This window comes from Theropithecus gelada, chromosome 4 (genome assembly GCF_003255815.1).
Source record: "Theropithecus gelada isolate Dixy chromosome 4, Tgel_1.0, whole genome shotgun sequence".
Lineage (NCBI taxonomy): Eukaryota > Metazoa > Chordata > Mammalia > Primates > Cercopithecidae > Theropithecus > Theropithecus gelada.
In genome coordinates, this window is record NC_037671.1 from 40,157,394 (window position 1) to 40,173,001 (window position 15,608).

Genomic DNA, 15,608 nt, shown 5'->3' on the forward strand with positions numbered 1-15,608 from the left:
TTTATAGACGAACTCTCTCTCTCAGCTTCTGTTTTTCTAGCAAGAAGTTCCTTTTATTTAGTCTGGACTTTGATTCCTGTAAATATTCATATGTCTTTTCTGAAATCTTTCCAATTGTATGTTATGTCTTTTTGAGGTGCATCTGTGTTGCTGAAAAGATACTAATATTCGTATTCCCCGTCTCTTCCCCATCCCCCATATAGATTGGGATGAGGTAGAAAGAAGGCATTTATATGGGAGATAACGAAATGTATTTCTTAAGAAAAGCTCGGTGTATATATATTTAGGAAGAATTAGGTGAAGAATGAGGTAAGATGAGAGGACAGACTTCTTGGCTGATAACTGGTTTATGCTATTTTATTCATGACATATGCTGTATGTGTCAATATGACACAAGAAGAAAGGACATACTGGAATTATTAGAGGAGACAGTGTGAGGATTAAGGTCACGTAGGGTTTTTCAGATATTCTAAAAATCTTATTTTGCTGTGTGTTATTTTCTGTAAACATTCTTCAGTGTATTTTGCTCTGTAACTGCTCTGTTGTGACTTTAGGGAATTTTAAGCATTTCAGCATTGGAACTGTATAATCAAAGACAAGGGATCCTTTTAATGTATAGGTAGGCTTTTTTTTTTTGAGATGGAGTTTCGCTCTTGTTGCCCAGGCTGCAGTGCAATGGCGCAATCTCGGCTCACCGCAACCTCTGTCTCCCAGGTTCAAGCGATTCTCCTGCCTCAGTCTTCCGAGCAGCTGGGATTACAGGCATGCACCACCACACCCAGCTAACTTTTTTTGTATTTTTAGTAGAGACGGGATTTCTCCATTTGTCAGGCTGGTCTCGAACTCCTGACCTCAGGTGATCCGCCCGCCTCGGCCTCCCACAGTGCTGGGATTACAGGCGTGAGCCCTCACGCCCGGCTGTTAGGCTGTTATTAAAGAACAGCTTATATAGAGAGCAGTGTGCATACCAATATGGTAAATATACACAAAGATACACTTTGTTTGTTTAAAATTATACTGATACAATTTAAATAGTGTCATAAATATTATAGCAACTTGATGTTACTTTATTTTAGAATATCCCTGGAGGCCTTTGAGGTTGAAGCTGTTTTGATTTCACACCCTTCTGTTTTAAAACATAGGGACTGACAGGGAGGCCCAGGGCTGCTCTCTGGGTGGTGCTACATTTGTAGACAAGAACAGCTTGCTGTATTTTAACCCAGAAAGATTAGAAAGTTTGTTCTTGAACTTCTGGTTCAGATTTAGATGCATCTTTGAAGTGCTGATACTTGGCTTATCTGAAGCTTTGGGATTATCATTTTCTAATTACGAAGGGATTGAAAGTGTTTATAACATTTTTACAGGTGGAAGGTAAATTTGTTATTTTGTTCCTCAATTTTTTTTTTGCTTAATTTAAAAAATATTGAGATATAATGCACATACCATAGATTTCATCCTTTTGGAGTGTATAACTGTGTGTGGTTTTTAGTCTTTTCACAAAGTTATGTAACCATCACTACTTTCTTAATTCCAGACAATTTCATCACTTCATAATTCCAAACAATTTCATCACTTCGTAAAGAAATCTCATACCCAATAGCAGTCACTTCTCCCCTCAGCTCCTGCCAACCGTGAATCTACTTTCTGGTTCTATGGATTTGCCAGTTCTGGACATTTCACATAAGTGGAATCATACCATATATGACCTTTTGTGTCCGGCTTCTTTGACTTAGCATAACGTTGTCAAGGTTTTTCCATGTTGTAGTGTACTGCATGTCTTTTTGTGGCTGTATAGTATTCCATTGTATGGATATACCACATTTTGTTTATCTTTCATCAGCTGATGGATAATGAGTTGTTTCACGTTTTGGCTATTATGAATAATACTGCTGTGAACATTTCTTTACAAGTTTTTGTGTGAACACCTGTTTTCACTTCTCATATTTGAATATCTAGGAGGGGAATTTCTGGATCATATGGTAACTCTGTTTAACTTTTGAGTAGACTACCATCCGGTTTTCCAGAGTCAACTACATTATTTTACGTTCCCACCAGCAACGTATGAAGACTCCAGTTTCTTCATATTTTTGCCAATACTTGTCATTGCTGCTCTTTTTGATTATAGCCAACCTAGTGGCATCTCCATTGTGTTTTGATTTGCATTTCCTTAATGACTAATGATATTGAGTATCATTAAATATTCCTATTGACCACTTGTGTATCTTCTTTGGAAAAATGTCTATTTAAATATTTTGCATGTTTTAAAATTGAGTTATATGCCTTTTTAGTTGTAAATTGTAAAATTTCTTTATGTATTCCGTTTACTAGTTATCAGATACAGGATTTGCAAATTTTTTTCCCCATTTTGTAGGTGGTGGTTTCATGTTTTTTTGGGATGTGTCCTTTAGAGCACAAAAGTTTTAATTTTGATGAATTCTTATTTATATTTTTGTTGTTTTTGCTTGTGCTTTTGGTATCATATCTAAGAAAACTTTACCTAATTCAAGGTCACAAAGATTTACACTATGTTTTCTCTAATAGTTTTATAGTTTTAGTTCTTATTTTACATTTAAGTTGGTTATTTTTTTTTTTTTGAGGTGGAGTTTTGCTCTTGTTGCCCAAGCTGGAGTGCAATGGCGCGATCTCGGCTCACTGCAACCTCCGCCTCCCGGGTTCAAGCGATTTCCTGTCTCAGCCCCCAAAGTAGCTGGACCTTCAGGGACACACCACCTTGCCTGGCTGATTTTTTGTATTTTTGGTAGAGATGGAGTTTCACCATGTTGCTCAGGCTGGTCTTGAACTCTTGAGCTCAAGCAGTCCTCCTGCTTCAGGTTCCCAAAGTTCTGGGATTACAGGCATGCGGCCACCATGCCTGGCCAATTTTATTTCATTAATCTGTAATGTCTGTCTTTATGCCAATGTCACACTGTCCTGAGTACTTCCTTTGTGATAGGTTTTGAAACCAGGAATTGTGTGACTTCTACAATTTCATTCTTCTTTATCAAGAGTGTTGGGCTGTTTTGGGTCCTTTGAAATTACATATGAATTTTAGGATCAGCTTGTCAGCTTCTCCAAAGAAGCCAACTTAGAGTTTGGTAGGGATTGCATTGCATCTCCAGATGAATTTGGGGAGTGTCTCCATATTAACAATATTTAGTCTTCCGATCCTTGAACATGGGATGTCTTTTCATTTATCTGTCTTCAATTCTTTCAACATTTTGTAGTTTTCAGTGTACAGTGATCTGGTCTTTTGCTTTCCAAAACCAGAAACTCTTTTTTAAATTGAAGGTTTCCTAAGACTTTTGGGGAGGCAGTTCTGCTAACCAAACACAAAAGAGACCATTTGGTTAGAAAAAAACAGAGATAACAGGAAGATTAATTATTTTAATAATAAAGCAAAGAACCAATTTATTGAAATTTTTTAGAATATGCTTTGTAATCATAATGCTTAAATCTGTTGTTATACGTTTGTCTCAGTCCAGAAGTTCTTCTTTGTGACTTCAAGATACTTGAGAAACAATCAGTAATCAGTTAATGGGTTGCTGGGTTATAGAAAAATCAACACAGAGGAAATTTAGAGATCTTGAGTAAATATTTTACTTTAGCTATGAAAGAGGGTAATGAATGAAAGAGGATATTTTAAGAAAGATTTCCGGATAAGCTTCAGTTCTTTGAGTAATAGCTTTTTGGAAAGAGAGACTGTTTCTCTAGTATCTGATTTTCTCCTTCCCCATAACATTTTATCATGAAAAATCAAGAATTGTACATCCATTTATTTACTACCTAGATTCTGTAATATTTTGCTTTATTTGCTTTCTATCCTATCCATCTATTAATCTTATTTTTTATTTTCCAAGTAAATTGTAGACTCAATACATTTACCCTTCTTTACTTCAGCATGCATATCATTAACTAGAGTTTAACGTTTGTTTTCAAATTTTGAAGTACAATTTATATACAGTGAAAAACACATCTCAAGTATAGTATTCAGTGAGTTTTGACAAATGCACATATATGTCTTAGTTTGGGCTGCTATAACAAAATACGTGGGTAATTTATAAGCAGTATAAATTTATTGCTCATAGTTCTGGAGGGCAAGGTCAAGGTACTGGCAGATTCAGTGTCTGATGAGGGCCCATTCCTTATAGGTGGCACCTTGTTGCTGTGTCCTTATGTGGCGGAAGGGTCATCTTCTTTTATAAAGGCACTAGTTCCATTGATGAGGGTGATGTCTTAATAACTTAGTTACCTCCCCAGAAGCCCCAGTTCTTTATACTATCACAACCTAACAGTATTAGGTTCCAACAAATGAATTTTGGGGAGGACACCAACATTGTACAGAGTAGTACTCTGTAACCCAAACCTTTACCAGGAGATATACTACGTAATGCTACTCTTGATCCAGAAAGGTTCCTCATGTCCCTTCCTAGTCAGTCTGGTTCCTTCTGCTCTGTTTCTCATCCCCTATCAGGCAACCATGGTCCTGATTTTTTTCCCATCATAGATTAGTTTTGCCTGTTTTGAAAGTCATATAAATGGAGTCATATGCTGTGTACATTATACTCTTTGACACAGTGTAATGTTTTTGATATTTATCAGTGTTGTATGAATCAGTTTGTTCATTTTTTATTGCATATTTTAAATAGTATTATTTAGTTGTATAACTATACAACCAGTTTCTCTATTCTCCTGTTTATATATACCCTAATTTGCTTTTTAAATACGACGACGACTACTACTACTACTATAAAAATCACTTATCGGCAAACACCCTTACCTGACATCAAGAAAAGGACTAGAATAGATTGGAATTTTCTTAGATAACTTTATATCCCATCCTTGCTTTTATAGTTGCCTTAATTTTGTTTTTAGATAGAGTTTGGGAGATACCCTAGCCCCATGAGCATCCTAATTTCAAATCTCATTCATGATGTTGTAATTTCTACTACAGGATAATCTTTTAAATCTTGATTTCTTTCTGGGTGTGGTGGCTCTTGCCGGTAATCCCAGCACTTTGGGAGACTGAAGTGGGCGGATGACTTGAGGTCAGGAGTTTGAGACCAGCCTGGCCAACATTGCAAAACCCCATGTCTACTAAAAATACAAAAGTTAGCCAGGTGTGGTGGTGTGTGCCTGTAATCCCAGCTGCTCAGGAGGTTGAGGCACGAGAATTGCTTGAACCCAGGAGGCGGAGGTTCTAGTGAGCTGAGATCGTGCCATTGCACTCCAGCCTGAGCAACAGAGTGAAACTGTGTTTCAAAAAGAAAAAAAAAATCTTAATTTCTTAAGCCCACTGTGCCTTGACTTTCAGGTGATTTTTTTTTTCTTTCTTTTTTTTAAAGTGTTCCTGGCTGAGCGCAGTAGCTCATGCCTGTAATCCCAGCACTTTGGGAGGCTGACGCAGGCAGATCACGAGGTCAGGAGATCGAGACCATCCTGGCTAACGCAGTGAAACCCTGTCTCTACTAAAGAATACAAAAAAATTAGTCGGGTGTGGTGGCGGGCACCTGTAGTCCCAGCTACTTGGCTACTTGGGAGGCTAAGGTGGGAGAATGGCTTGAACCTGGGAGGCGGAGCTTGCAGTGAGCTGAGATCGCGCCACTGCACTCCAGCCTAGGTGACGGTGAGACTCCGTCTCAAAAAAAAAAAATAAATAAAGTGTTTCTGTCTTTGCTTGTTATACAGTTTTGTAAAATCCTACCTGTTTCTCTGAAGCTGAAATCAGATCTGAGAGCTAATAGGAGAGTTTTGTTTTGACAGTTATGCAGTCCACATTATTCCTGTTCAGAGACCAGTGTTTGTGTAATGAGTTGAGCCTGTTTTTGCAATTACTTAGCATTTTCCTCACTAAAAAAAACCTTTAATATACTCAACAATCATTGGTAAATAAGACCTCTTTTTCTTTTCTGGGTCAGACATTGCATATTCTTTTAACATTTCCAACAGTGATAGTTTTCTGTCCTTGTGGATCCTTGTAATTTCTAAAGAAAAAAAAAAAAGCTAATTTGAACATATTCCCAAAGTTAATAAATACTAACAAATGCTGAGTACAATAAGATTATTTATTTTCTATTTTTTTGTTTTTTTGTTACAGAGTCTCACTTTGTTGCCCAGGCTGGAATGCAATGATGTGATCTTGGCTCACTGTCACTTCCACCCCTTGGCTCAAGTGATCCTCCTAGTTGAGCCTCCTGAGTAGCTGGGACAACAAGACCACCACGCCTGGCTTTTTTTCTTTTTTTCTTTTCTTCTCTTTTTTTTTTTTTTTTTTTTTGTGAAGACAGGGTTTTGCCTGTTGCCTAGACTGGTCTCCAACTCTTAGGCTCCAGTGATCTACCTGCCTTGACCTCCTAAAGTGTTAGGATTACAGGCATGAGCCACTGCGCCTGGCCAAGATTGATTGATTCTTTCTCCTTTCCTTTTTCCTTTCCCTTTTCCTTTCCCCTTACCTTTCCCCTTTCCTTTCCACTGCGCCCGGCCAGTTTTTTTCTTTTCTAAGTGAAACAGTCTTTAGTCTATTGGTGTGGTGAAAGGCCTAAGAGCTGGAGCTTTGGTCTGCTGGCTGAGGTTCTGCTTACTTGTCGCTTCTTAACAAACCACTTTAAAACTTAGGATGTTAAAAAGCAATTATCGGCTGGGCGCGGTGGCTCACTCCTGTAATCCCAGCACTTTGGGAGGCTGAGGTAGGCAGATCACGAGGTCAGGAGATCGAGACCACCCTGGCTAACACGGTGAAACTCTGTCTCTACAAAAAAAAATATACAAAAAATTAGCTGGGTGTGGTGGCGGGAGCCCATAGTCCCAGCTACTCGGGAGGCTGAGGCAAGAGAATGGCATGAACCTGGAAGGCGGAGCTTGCAGTGAGCCTAGATTGTGCCACTGCACTCCAGCCTGGCCAACAGAGCGAGACTCCGTCTCAAAAAAAAAAAGAAAAAAAGCAATTATCTCTCACAGTTGATGGGCTCAGTTGGAGACTGGCATAGCATCACTTCTACCATATTCTGTGGTCAAAGCAGTTATGGAGCCTGCCCAGATTCAAGAGAAGGGGAACTGGACTCCATTTCTCAGTGAGAGGAGTAGCACAGAGCTTGGGGCCATCTTTAATCTTCTACTGATGGTGTGACTGGCTCAGTGGCAATCTTGGGAGGGAGACGTAACTGAATTACAGACAGCAGTCGTTTTTAGGTGTTACAATGTGTTGTATACACCCTCCTTATCACTCAAAAAAATTTTTTTTAAAAAATTTTCTTCTGGGTTAAAATTTACCATGCCTAGGCACAGCTCCAAAGTAAACCTGTTTTGTTGTCTTTGTTGGCAGAAGGGTAAACATAAATGAAATTTGGTTAGGGAAAAGGTTTTTAATGATACAGATAAGAAACTACACTGTAGAAGAATGTCAGGTTTCCTAGCCATTTTTCCTCAAAGGAAGCATGTATAGCTTAATCTTCCAAGAACGAACTTGTTTTACTGCTTTTTTGTACTGTGAACTGTGGTAACTTGCAGCATTTAGGAAAATGGTTTTTGAAGCAGGTTGCATGTCTCATCAGTAGAACAGAGTATGCCAGTCTCTACTCCCTCATAGACTTTCTAGGCTGGACTTGTCCTTTCCTTGTACTCAGCGTCCTTGGAACATATCCTCTTAGACGTTTGTAAAGTGCTTTGGAAAATAATGATGAAATGGGTTGAAATCAGCATGGTTCATAATTTTCCTAACTTCTGAGCTTAAAGTGAGCCTTAGCTTATCCTTCATGATGCTTACCTTTTAGAGGTCTAAAGACTAATGATAAAGTTTTTCTTTTCCTGGTTAGATTTTTAAAATGAAACATTGTTTTTGGAATGTTAAAACTTACACTGCCCTGCATCCTGGGATTTGTGAAGTGTTCTCTCATCTCTGTACCTCAGCTCTTAGAATTGCTCTGTTATGACGTGTCTCCCATCACATACCCGGGCCCTGATTAAATACCTGTACAACTTTTCCTGATCCCATGGGACACTCAGGTTGGCTTTTGCCTGTTCCTATTACAGCCCTGATTCATCATATATATATGTCTGAGTTCATTTTAAGCTGTTTAAGGGTTGAGGCCATCTCAGTCATCTTTAGTTCCACCACAGTGCCTTACATTATGCTTTACTTAAATGTATTCAATGAGATATACTCCTAGGTGCACAATATTCCACTAAGAACCCAAGCCTTAGCAGAAACTAACAAGTGCTATTAAAAAGTGTGGAAAATTGAGCCAGGTGCAACTGTTTGAGAGGCTGAGGCAAGAGGATCTCTTGAGCACAGGAGTTTTAAGTCCAGCCTGGAGAACATAGCAAGACCCTTGTCCCTTTAAAATAAAAGGGAAAATTATAGTATTAAAGTTATGAAGAAAGCCATTGAGCACCTAATAATGGCAGCTGATATTTCTGTAGCACTATATAGTATACAAACCCTTTCACATAAGTTTAATTGCACACTTTGACTACTCTTGGACCGTTGCAGATATTTACTCCTTAACAGTAAAGAGTCTGGAACTTGGTGAAGCTCACTCATCTAGAAAGAGGCGGAGCTGGAATTCAAATCTAGTGTGTAAGTATCTGAGGCAATCCTATAATTTATACTTGTGTTTTTTTTTTTTTGAGATGGAGTCTTGCTCTGTCGCCCTGGCTGGAGTACAGTGGCTTGATCTCGGCTCACTGCAAACTCCGCCTCCCAGGTTCAAGCAATTATCCTGCCTCAGCCTCCTGAGTAGCTGGGAGTACAGGCGTGTGCCACCACACTCGGCTAATTTTTTTGTAGTTTTAATAGATACGGGGTTTCACCATGTTAACCAGGATGGTCTTAATCTCCTGACCTCGTGATCTGCCTGCCTCAGCCTCTCAAAGTGCTGGGATTACAGGCTTGAGCCACTGTGTCTGGTGTATACTTGTGATTTTTATTCAAGTAGGTTTTGCATTTGAAGATAAAAAATAGATTGAAAGATGATAGTTGAATTCTTGGCTTTACTAAAAGAATTTTTATTTCTGGTGATATATTAACCAGAGATTTAATTTGCACCAGTTTGATTTGTATCACCCGTTGGCAATATACTACATGTGAAAGTTGCTTTTTATGTTTTTTATATTTTGAGAATTATTTTAAAATACCAGCTCACGTAAGGTTATTTGCTCAAGTTAACAAGCGCCCCAAAAAACCTCATCAGTCGGCTGGGTGTGGTTGCTCACGTCTGTAATCCCAGCACTATGGGAGGCTGAGGGGGGTGTGGATCACGAGGTCAGGAGATCGAGACCATCCTGGCCAACATGGTGAAACCCTGTCTTTACTAAAAATACAGAAATTAGCTGGATGTGGTGGTGTGTGCCTGTAATCCCAGCTACTTGGGAGGCTGAGGCATGAGAATCACTTGAACCCCAGAGGCAGAGGTTGCAGTGAGCCGAGATCGCACCACTGCACTCCAGCCTGGCGACAGAGTGAGACTCTGCAGGATATTAGACACTCAGTACTATTGATACACAGAGTACTATTGATACACAGAAAGTGGTATGAGTGATTATTTTCTCTATTCTCCATAATATGATGTATAATTGGTACCAGTCTAGATACATAGGAAAGAAGTTAATCTGTTACATATAAAGGATGCCTTGGGAATAGGTCAGTAAACTGCCTAGGGCCAGATCTGGCCAATGAATTCAGAATTTTTTTTATAAGAATGATGTTATGTTTTTATAACCTTGGAAAGATATTTTTGTGTGAAAATTACATGAAATTCAATTTGGTGTGCTCATACATAAAGTTTTATTGGAACATGGTCATGCTCATTTACTTATTGTTGGTGGTTAATTTTGTGCTACAGTGATAGAATTGAGTAGTTGTGACAGAGATATAGTGGCCTAAAAGCCTAAAATATTTACAGAAAGGTTTGTTAATTTTTCTGCCTTAGGGTATTAGTGCCTAATTCTGCCTTGTGGAACCTCAGTTGAGAAAGGGCAAGGATTACCAGTGATGATCCCTTTTAGATTGCTGCAGTATTCTTTATATTTAATAGGAAAGTACAGTTATCATTACTGTTTTGAGAATTTTATCGTTTCTTTTTGATCTTTGTCACTTGGCTTTGACAATTGCAGCCTGGATTGGGCACTCAAGTTTTATTTTGTTCTAACCTGCTGAGCTTGACTAGTCCATTTTATTTGGCACTTTGGAAAGTACTTTTTAAAAATAGCTTACATTGAGATTTGCTTTTGAGAAGCTACTAATTGGCAGTTCCAAACTGGACAGATTGAGGCCAGGTAAAGCCTGTAGGTGCCTGTCAGGCAGCAGTGAAGTTAAAAATCACCTGCTGTCAACACCAGGGAATTCTATAATCATTTTCATTTTTGAATAAATGGAGAATCATTAGATTCCTGGAGCTGCAGCACTGAATGGGGAAAATGGTTATTCTGCATATGTGCAGTATTTCCTTTGTCTCTGTAGCTTCATCATAAATTACTCTTTGTTAACCTCTTTCTGGCTTTGGTTAAAAATTATTTTTCTAGTAAGTTTTTAATTAGGAAATGCAGAAATAGAACTGCTTGAGTTGTCATAACTTAAACTAGCCATGAAACTTAAAAACTGGAGAGACAGTTGTCTCGCTTAGAATGTAACTGAGTTTATTGTTGAAGTTATGTTTAAAAAAAACTTGGGAGGGTTGTGTTTGCTGTCTTTGTTTTTTTCCTTCTTCCTCAAAAAAAATTTTTTTTTTTAAACCGATGTTTAGTGTCTCAATGCTGGTAGTCTGGTATTATATGATACTGAAGACAATTATAGACAGGCATAAGAGAATTGTTGAGAGAGCTGTCAGCTTCTCCTTTAAACTTCTATTTTGTAACGAACTTTTTAAACTTTGATCTAGTTTTGACAAGTGAAGTTCTTTAAACATCATATTTTTCTGTGGAAGGGGATTTTGAAATAAAAAATCAACTCTAAGATTTCACAGAAGTCTTAAGGCCTATCAGCCAATAGTGTCTTCTGTTATTCTGGTAATTAAAATAAACTGCTTTGCAAGTTGAGATGAATTAGTTTGGATTCTATATTCCTGTTGCTCATCAACGGGGGCTGCAGGGGACCAGAAGGCTGGAGTGAAGATGGAGGAGGATGGGAGAGATGGGGGAGGACCATAGACGCACTACATTCTCAAGCCAGAGCTTGAGAATGCATTAGAGTTGCATTATTCTATTCCATTTTTCTTTTTGACTTTTCCCCCTCTCCTCTTCTTTCGGCGACAGGGAGGTAAAGTAATTTATAAACACCTGTCTTCCCTGGATGAATTGCATCGTATAGTATTTTGTGCTTGTGCCATTAGTATTTTTATTTATTTATTTTTCTGCTTCTTCTTATTTTTGAGACAGAGTTTCTCTTTTATTGCCCAGACTGGAGCGCAGTGGCGCAATCTTGGCTCACTACAACCTCTGCCTCCCGGGTTCAAGTGATTCTCCTGCCTCAGCCTCCCTAGTAGCTGGGATTACAGGGGCCCGCCACTATGTCTGGCTAGTTTTTTGTATTTTTAGTAGAGATGGGGTTTCACCATGTTGGCCAGGCTGGTCTGGAACTCCTGACGTCAGGTGATCCACCTGCCTCGGCCTCCCAAAGTGCTGGGATTACAGGCTTGAGCCACTGTGCCTGGCCTTGATTTTTGTTTAAAACTTCACTCCTTTTAAAGTGATACAGAGTTGTGATAATAGATGGAAAATGTCCTGAAGGGCAGCAGATGGACTTCCTGAAACTTGATTTCAGTGCCCTTTTGGGAAGGAATGTTGTGGTCCTGAGTAAGGGATGAGTGAGGCTCTGTGGGTTCTGCCACCATCTCCCGTCCTTTCCTTTGGTTTCACCTAAATGTGATTGCTTTCTCTGCTGTACCCCTTCTCTGTGCTTCTTTCTGTGTGTCCTTGCCGCTGCCACCACTGCTTGCTGCGGGTACCTATAAAATGGCTATGTGGTATCTCAACAACAAGTCGGAGCAGTGGACCATTAGTGAGAACATTACATTCATCCTGGGCACAGCCCGAGTAGGTTTATTACTATAGTAGGAGGTCTATCTTGTAGTCCTTGAGTATCTTATCTGAATTGGAAGCTAGAGAAGAACAAAACATAGATGATTGAAACATAACCAGAAGCAGGATGATTTTATTTCAGTTGAAGCTCTTTAGAGCCAGTCAGGAGAGGCTTTTTGGAAGAGATGAGGTTTTTCTATCTGAGGAAGGTTAGAATGGGATTAATAGACTTGTAAAAGCTGGGATTGGGAGTGAGAATCAGTTAGTCAACAAATATTCTGCTGTTTACTTTGTGCCAGACATGGCTCTAGGCACTGGGCACACAGAATAAGTCACTGCCCTCTCGTATCCTGCCTGAGGATGACACATCTAATGGGTAATCGTCATGTCAGTCAGTGACAGACCACAAATACGAAGGTGGTCCTATAAGATTAGACTACTGTATTTTTACTGTCCCGTTCCTATGTTTAGATATGCGAATACTTACCACTGTGTCACAGTGGCCAACAGTATTCAGTACAGTAACACATACTGGTTTGTAGCCTAGCAGTGATAGGCCATACCACATAGCCTAGGTGTGTAATAGGATATATCATCAAGGTTTTTCTGAGTACACTTAATGATGTTTGCACAACAATGAAATTACCTAATGACATATTTTTCAGAACATGTTCCCATTGTTAAGCGATGCATGACTGTAGTTAACAGAGGCAGAGATGGGTCTTGCTATGTTGCCAAGGCTGGTCTCTGACTCCTGGCTTGAAAGCAGTCCTTCTGTCTCAGCCTCCTGAGTATCTGGGATTACAGGTGTGAGCCACTGCACCCGGCCCTTTGACTCTTTATACCTGCTCTGTTTCCCACTCCCATTGGTCACCAAATTGGTTTTCTTGGTTATATCTGTCTTGTCTCTCCCTCCTTGCCATCACTGCTACCCTAATTCAGTGAGCCTCTGCTTCCTGCTTGGCCTCTTGCCTCATTTTTTTTTTCTTTTTTGAGACAGTGTCTCGCACTGTCACCCAGGCTGGAGTGCAGTGGTGTGGCGGGTACATGCCACCATGCCCAGCTAATATTATCTTTTTTTTTTTTCCTGGTAGAGATGGGGTTTCACCATGTTGTCCAGGCTGGTCTCTAACTCCTGACCTCAGGTGATCCAACTGCCTTGGCCTCCTTAAGTGCTGGGATTACAGGTGTGAGTCACCACGCCCAGCCGTTGGCCTGTTGCCTCTTATTAGAACTTCTTGTTGGATTCCAGTCTTTTCCCACTCCATTTTATTAATTTGTGGCCTTTGGAAAACAGATCTGTTCATGTCATTTACCCACCAAAAAAGGATAAGTTCTTACTCTTTGAAATAAAAATCAAACTCCTTAGTCTGCCTCCAAACTATCCTGTTTAGCCTCATCTCCCACCCTTTGCCACATATACTGTATTTGAGCTACATAAAAGTACTTGTTGTTCCCTACTTACAGTATTCTCTGAAGATCTCAAAGTGTTGTAGCACAGTTATGAATGGATTTCATAATGACCCTGAATCCTAAAATAGAGTTTAATTATTTTTAATATTCTTGTTCAAGAATGAAAGGCAGCATATAAAAGTAAAGATTTCTGTCCAAGAGAGTTAAAATTGGAAAAAAATACCTCGTATCTAAAGGGACAGATTTTCAGCCATTAGGAAAATTTGGCTGCTTAGAGAAGATACTCAGATGCACAGAAATTTGACCAGCTGTTACAGTGTAAGTTGCACATTGCCTGGTTGAGCTCCCTCAGTAGCTCAGTTTCTGTTGTTGTTTTTGTTAATTAAAGATTGATTATTTAAAGGCACAGAAACAATAGCTGATACATTGTACATTGCAGGTAAAGTGTTCATCTTAGGCATCAAAAATAATTTCTAAATTAACTAACTTCTAAAGAATTGCTGGTAGCCATTCTAACTATAATGTAGGAAGATCACAGAGCCTACTGTGACCAGTACTTTTGGGCTTAGTTTATATTCTGGCTGTAACAAAACCAAAACTAGGCTGTGCGACTGTAGCAAGTTATGTGACTCACCAGGAAATCAGTTTATTTATCTCATAAAGGGGGTTGGACTAGGTAAGTGGTTCTCCATGGTGGTGAGGAGGATGGATTTGTCTCCGAAGGGGGCATGTGACAATGTCTGGAGACATAATTTGCTTGTCACTACTTGGTGGGAAGTGGTGCTAATGGCATCTATTGGGTAGAGGCCAAGGATACTGCTAAACATCCTACAGTGTACAGGACATCCTCCACAACAAAGACTTACCTGGCAGTGACTCAGTTTTTTTGTCTCTTCAAATCTAACTTTTACTTGTTTGTTTGAAGATACTTTTTTCTGCCTGGCCCCATAAGTCTACCTAATCAAAACCATGCTTCTGTCCTACTTTATCACATTGTGGTGTCTTGATCACCTCATGCACATATCTTGCCGTTTCCAAACTCCATGCCTTCTTATTTCTTCTCTTTTTGGAATGTGTTTCTGCCATCTTTTATATTTACAACCTCTCCAGACATAATTTTTGTGTTCCCTTAGCATTTTGTGTTAATTTAGACTAAATAATCATAGTTCTTTAGTTTCACACATTCTTATGTGTATTTCCTTTTTCTTTTTCTTTTCTTTTTTCTTCTTTTTTTTTTTTTTTTTTAAGACAGAGGCTTGCTCTGTCGCCCAGGCTGCAGTGCAGTGGTGTGATCTCGGCCCACTGCAGTCTCCACCTCCTGGGTTTAAGCAGTTCTCATGCCTCAGCCTCCCAAGAAGCTGGGATCACAGGCATGAGCCACCATGCCCAGCCTTTATGTATATTTCTTAAATTTTAAGTTTCTCAAAGGGTGTCCATTCCCTGCTGCTAATATTTTCTTCACTATAGATGTCTTTGTTGAGAAGGTTTGGTACTTTTCAAAACCTGTTGGTCTTAGAAAGAAAAAGGTAAGAATTGTGAAAAGCTGATTGCGACTGGTGCCCTTGTAGGTCAACAATGTCTATTTTGATGTGGCCTGATTATTTCACTTCATTTTATATGGTCAGAGGCTCCACGTTAGGATTAAGGGGTAATTAATAGTAATGCATATGGAATTCAGTGTGAGTTGATTCATTCATCTGATTCTGTATTTAATATCTAAATGGGATTAGTGACACTGGTAGGGTGGGTGAGAGAAGAAAATAGGCTAAGATTGCATCATGGAAGATCACACTTGGATTGGGTGCCATAGGTGGCCTGAGGGGCAACATGAGATCACAGGAGCACAAACTTAGAGGGATGCTGAAAGATACCAAGACAAAGACAAACTGTCTAACATTTTGCCAACAGCCCTTCTGAGCCTAAAAAAAAAAAAGATGCTGGATTCATTCTTGCTCTTTGGTAGCATGACCCTGGATTTCAGAATCTGGACCAGTAACTCTTACTACTAGAGTTCAGTAATACTATGGTTAAATATTTTTGTGGGGTTAACTTAGGAACTTTAATCATACAGCATTGTTTTTAAGGGAAAATAAATTCTGAGTTCTAAACAGTTGAATTGCAAATGGATTATATTCTAAAAGGGAACTGCTGATATATAAAATATAATACGGTTTTAGTAAATGCAT

The 15,608-nt window shown here is 39.2% G+C and overlaps 1 protein-coding gene across 2 annotated transcripts in view; it reads left to right on the forward strand.

Moving 5' to 3' along the window:
• Positions 1–15,608, forward strand: part of ZFAND3 (zinc finger AN1-type containing 3) — a 329,450-nt gene that overhangs the window by 18,227 nt on the left and 295,615 nt on the right. The window lies entirely within an intron of this gene.